The following is a 6,700-nucleotide window of genomic DNA, read 5'->3' on the forward strand; positions in this document are numbered from 1 at the left end:
TTTATCGTCTTAATAATGTGAGAAATGTGCATCCTGCAGACGCATTATTGACACAACATACAAATTATCTTTTTTTAATTGTAAATATTAAAATGTTATGGTATGGATATTGATTGTTAAATTTGATGTTACGTACCTATACAATATACGTATCTAACCGAATGACAGAGATGTACATAGTGTGTGTGTCAGCTGAGAGAATGAGAGGGAATGATAAAACCATAATAATTATGCATTCTTCATAATACGTATATATAGCATTATTTTATATTATACTGTCTCGCAATAATAATGTAATATTATTTTATAATCTGTTTTTAATTGATGTTTGTAATTTTGCGTCGGTATAATACTATAAAAAACGGCGGGGTGCATGCGTGATTTTTTTTAATAATTCTTGTATGCCATATATGCTGCACAGCTTGTAATAATAATTATAACAATTAAATGAAAATTACAATAATAATTTATTTTACAGAATATTTACGATTCGCGGCTGGCAATATTATTTAACTATGGTGGCATGTATTTTATAAATGATTTTTAGATTGTATATAATATATGTGGGGATTTTTATAATCAAAGAAAAATCAATGTGACCGAGCTAAGGGCCGAGCGATTAGTCTTAACCCGAGATTACTCTTCCACCCTCCTCCTATAAAATAGTATGTTTTGACAATATTATAATATATAAAATACTATTACAGTCAACTCGCGATATAACGAATTTCAAGGGACCGAGAAAAAAATTCGTTAAATCGAAAGTTCGTTACATCGAAATTATATTATACCGCGATATTTTCAAGGGACCGGTAGTTTTATTCGTTATATCAAGATATAACGAATCAAACACTTATATAATATTATGTGCTCGTATAATTTCAGCAGCAACAATTGAGACATTATTCAATTATTGTTTATAGTTTATAGAAGTTTGATTCGTTTTAGTATATTGATATATTGATATATGTCATTAATCATTATAATATTATAATGCGCATGGGTACCTATAGAAAATAGTAATGACTAATGAGAATATGAGATACTCGTATTATCAACGATGGAACATCGTTTTATCGTTTTGTTACCGTTGGAAAAAGTTGACGACTGGTGTATATAATAAGGTATAATATAATTAAATAATATTAACTATAGTTATTTAATTTTCTACTCAACTTATAAACTTATAATTACAGTTTAATTGACAGTTAAAACAACTTAGATTTTCTCAGTTTATTTTTTCAGTTTATGTCGGTGTATTGTACAAACAATTTACTATGTACCTATTAGGATTATAATTTATATATACCTAATTTATCTTCAGACGAACGTAGCAAAAGTGCACGGTGCATTAGAATAATCGGTGTATATAAATCCCACTCTATACAATATATTATAATAATAAACATTAAAATTAGTGTCTACCGGTAAAAAAATATCTCAACGTATATTATAACGGATCATAACAACAATAATTTTAATACACAATATATTGTGCCACATAACTCTATTCGACTTTTGGATGTCGTCCAAAGGCGGTGGCTGCATCGTAACAGTCTTTTCACGTGATACATACCCGTCAGTCTATATCTTTCTCTCGGTCTCACGCCCACCGCAGAAAACAATATTATTATAATATTTTTCAGCATTAACCTATTAATATACAGCGCACAGAAGAACAAGTCACCACCCGTCAACGCCGAAGTCCTAAAGTCTCAGCGGCAATCGACACGCAATTTTTGTATCTCCCATTATTCTCGGTTACGGATTTATTATACCGAGATTGTGAACAAAATGTAATAAATTGAATCATCAGTTCTGCCCTGAGTTATTGACCGGGCGAGATAATTTCTACTCTCGCCTATAAAATACATTTAATAGTGAATCACCTTGTTGTTGATTTCATGTGTAACCCCACCAGAGAAAACGAGATAACACGGCGGCCTATTTAGTATAATGAGTTCATTCCGGTCGTACACTTTATTACCTATTATAATAGTTGCTGCCAAACTGCCAAAACTTCAAAGTTATTACTTTGATAAACGTATTAATGATAACGTAAATAAAATAAATATTTATGTTACTATGCAGTATAGCAGAAATAACAATACAACAAAAAGTTGATAAAAATGTATTAAGAATTACAATTAATTATAATCTTTTATTTACTTAGTAGTTGGTACGAACTATTTTTGACAATTTTCTAATTAATTTACTTAAAATAAATATGGATGGGCGCGAATGGATTTAAAAGTGCGGTTATAAAAAAATTTTACAAAAAAATTCGTTAAAAACCTACACATTACAAGTATGGTATACGTGTTAAAAACACTATAACCTGTGTAATAGTATGCATAAACGAGTTAAAAAGTTAAAATTAAATTAGTTTTAACTTTTTTAAATTTAATTTTCATTAACTTAATTTTTAACTTAACTGGTTTTTATAATTTTATTGATATAAACTTAATGAATAACGAGTTACTTTTAATCAAATCCGAGTTTCGTTAGCTTATAAATAATACTTAAATAATTTATAATAAATATAATAAAACTATTATTAATGATGCATATTGCATAAATATTTACTATTTATCATATATTATTTTAAACTTTCTATTTATGTATAATATTAAATATAAGTATATATTTTAGCTGATCTCACGCACTTCGTTACCCGTAAAAAAGTGCAACTCTTATAAAATTGTGATTGTTCAACTCCTTTCGGGTGTCACTCGCTGCAGTAAGTGCAACTTACAAGGTGGCTGCACCTTGTAGGCAATGTGCGAAAATTCTATTTGATGCATGCTTGTACCTAATCTACCCGCATAACCAATGGCAACCAATGACAAATAAATACTTGTTTCTACTAATCATTTCTCTTGTAATCAATTTTTTGTAACTATTTATAAACAAAAATGTCCATTGTAAATCTCAAAATCCCCGTTTAATCACTTCTCCGGGTTGGGCTTACCGAGTTCAATTGTGAATCTAATCCATTCAAGGACTCACTCAAGCACACACAAAATTTTTTATCAAAATCGGTTAAGAAGGGGTTTAAATACTTACACATGGACCGAAGAAATATATTATATTATAATATATTAATAAACAAATTAACTTAACGTAAGTTAATTGTAAGTTTCCGTATACCTTTAAACTGAACTTAGTTATAGAAAAAATTAGGAAAAATATTAATTTGAAACTTTTTAAAATGTTTTTAATCGATTTAACTTTACTCAATTATAAATTACGTACACAATTTCAACCGTATCGTTAGCAATGGATTTGGGCTAGGTCACACCCTGCGTTCGATAACATAATATGATATCGATTACGAATGCATAATAATATATAAACACGCATATGCAATGTTTTCTGTTGCAAAAGTAGGCAAATGGGGTGCTGCTTGCCTCCCCTAACCACCTGAAGAAATAATTAATCAACAAAACGATAGATAAACTTCCGTGAATCTGTGACCGAAATTTGAAATCTTAAAATAGTTTCAAATGTCGAGTGTCGAAAACTGTATGATAATTATTATGAAAGACATAAAGTATATTATAGTTATATTTATATGTTTTAACTTAAAATACATCACTGCAAGATGTACCAATGTTTGTTTAGTATGTATCAATATAATAAACTTTATATTCATACATGATAATATATCTACCTACACCATTTTGGCATGTCCTATATAATGTACATTTAATTACGTCGTAATATTATGTGTTTAACTATTTGAAAGCAAATCTGAAAAAAATTCTCCTTCGCCAAACTGAAGTTTTTACCAACGCCACTATAATGATGATATTATATAGTGCAGTACCGTCAGTGCTGAGTTTGTTTTTACGTACGAAATAATTTACAATAATAATAAATAGATAATGCAATGTATTATAGTGGCACGCTTACGCGTATATAATATTCCACCTTAATAATATTATAAACATATACAGGGCGTGGTACTTTGTAGAATATACTGAATTTATCTCATTCGGATCAAGAGCAAAAGTTTCGTCGAAACAGTCCCGTTTCCGTGCAGCTTGTTTTCGACGCGGATGTTATTTTGTGGGTTTAATGGGTTGTAAAATTGTAAACACGTCGAGTTGCATATTGCAAGCGATGCAATGCACGTAGATAGGAAGGGTTTCCGGAACCCACAGCTTATAACTAAGTTAGTTTATATATCTGTGCGGGGACAACCCAACGCGAAATGTTGTTTTGCGCACCGCAGAAATATCGGAAATGCAGTGCGTCAGTGCAGTATAATGAACGAGAATAAACGCGTTTTATTCATAAAGTTTGCGATACGCACAACGTTATTTAATTTATTTTTCTCGTTGATTTACAGCGACGTTTGAACTAATGCATTATTATTATTCCGGAGGAGACGCACGCGCAGAGATATTTTTACGTGAAATAACGAATGGATAAACATAAATCAGAAAAATAACGAATATGTTTGAAACTAAATCAAAAAGAAAATGGGTTACGCCTTTTTAGATAATTGCCACGGCTGTTGCGCGTGCGTGTTCCGACGTAATAATATAGGATTAAATAAATTAGTATAAACTTTCAAGAAAAACATAATAATATACATATTTGATCAGATGGCCGTGGCCCGTGCTATACGGCGACAAAAATTTTTTTTATAATTATCTTATATTATTTATATACATAAATGTAACATAATATTATAGTGAATTACGTCCAAATTGAAATATGCATTACATATACGCTATGATATGTCGTATCGCTTATTGTTGAAATCGTCCAAATGCGTCATAATATGCAATATTATGCTAGCTTTTTTTCGTACTATATAAAGATTGATGATGTTTAAACGACTTAGAACTTGAAAGTATATAATTATTTATGTTCAGTTATTATTTATTAGGCGTGCGCCAACTCGAACACGTGTTTACAATGTTATATTTCGGTCCAATAAATAATAATAAAAAACAAATATAGGTAAATTACCACTTACGACTTAAGACGCGATAATTTTCGGTTAAAAATCGATATAGTTACCAAAATATTTCGCCACAACAAAGTATTGTAACTGTATCCCGAACCTGATAGTATACCTGTTTAGTGCTTAATATATTCAATACCTATATTGAATTACTATACGCAACTGATTTATATAATTTCTTGTCGATTATAAATTATACAACGTGTATACCTATCTATGTAAAATATTTTTTTGTACAAGTTCATAATATATTTTACATTCTATAAACTAGTTATTTTTTTTTTGAAATTTTGGTTTTCGACCTGTCCAATTCGATTTAATCAGCGTAATGTGTACAAAAAAAATTCACTCCTCATATAACTATTCATACATTTTAACACGTAAACGCATGTTAAATAAAGAAAAAAGTAAAAACAAGTTCATATTACGGCTTGCCTATATCCAATATTAAATATTATAAATTATACTTCATATTCGAATAAATATTATAATAATATCGTATTAATATTAATATAGTAAAAGTGTAAAATGGCAATCCAGCCGACCAGCCCAATTTAAATATTATTTCACACGGTTTCATTTTGACACCTGTCCTAATAAAATATACTGTTTAAAATGTCATATATTATTATATATTTTTTTTTTTTTCTATATTTGTTCATTGAAACGACCTCAAAGTCTTTGACAATGCTTATCACAAGTGGGTAGTAGGGAGATCATGTGATCTATTTATCTATGTATATATCACTATATGCATGATACTACCCCCCTTCTCCAAGAGGAGACATGTGCGGTCTTCACTCCCAGTTGGAGTAGTTGGAAGTTGGAAACCGGATGACGCAATCGGACGACAGCACGGGAAAATGGTGACTGCGTAGAATCACACACATCTTTTTGCACTTTGCTATGAATCGAACCGATGACTCTGTGAGTCGTAGTCAACTGCGTGACCAATGCGCCACTCCGGCCCCTAATATTATTATATGGTGAACTATTATATTGATGTGTGGCGTACAAATAATTATTATACCGGTGGACGATCGCACATCTACCAATACATATATAAGTATGTGGTACTAAATAACATAGCTATTGGCAAAACAGGGTTTTTACACGTAACTACATAGGTTATATATGGTGGAAAATATATCGCTTAATCGGTGGCTTTGATTTTTCTCGCCCTTTATAATTTGCTTACTGGTGTATCGGGAATTCGGGAGTGGCGCACTCGCACGTTGGTACAACGTAACATTATAGGTACATCATTTGGTAGATCGGAGCATAGGCGCACATTGGGTGTGAATTTAGGGGGTGCTGGAATAGTTTATGTTACACATGTTCCCATGGGGGGCTTTGTCCCCCCACACCCCCTTAATCCTAAATACTATACTAACTGCATTACATTAGCTTTAAATTTTTAATTAGAATGGGGTACCTAACTTTGATTTTGCGGGGTAACTTTGATACCCATATATTTTTATTCACCAGAGTACCATGATAATTAAATTTTTTTTTCATAAAATGGGGTTACTTTGATATCACATTAAGAAATATAGGTATCGAAATTGCCCGTTGTGTTACTTTGATAGCATATTAAAAAATATTGATATCTCAAAAGATAATTTCAGAATTTTAAAAATTAAAACGTATAAAATATTGAACTAGTTGTAACTAATATTTCATTTTGAGAGTTTTATCGTTAACACTACAGAGTTATCCATA

This window comes from Acyrthosiphon pisum, chromosome A1 (genome assembly GCF_005508785.2).
Source record: "Acyrthosiphon pisum isolate AL4f chromosome A1, pea_aphid_22Mar2018_4r6ur, whole genome shotgun sequence".
In the NCBI taxonomy this organism is placed as follows: Eukaryota; Metazoa; Arthropoda; class Insecta; order Hemiptera; family Aphididae; genus Acyrthosiphon; species Acyrthosiphon pisum.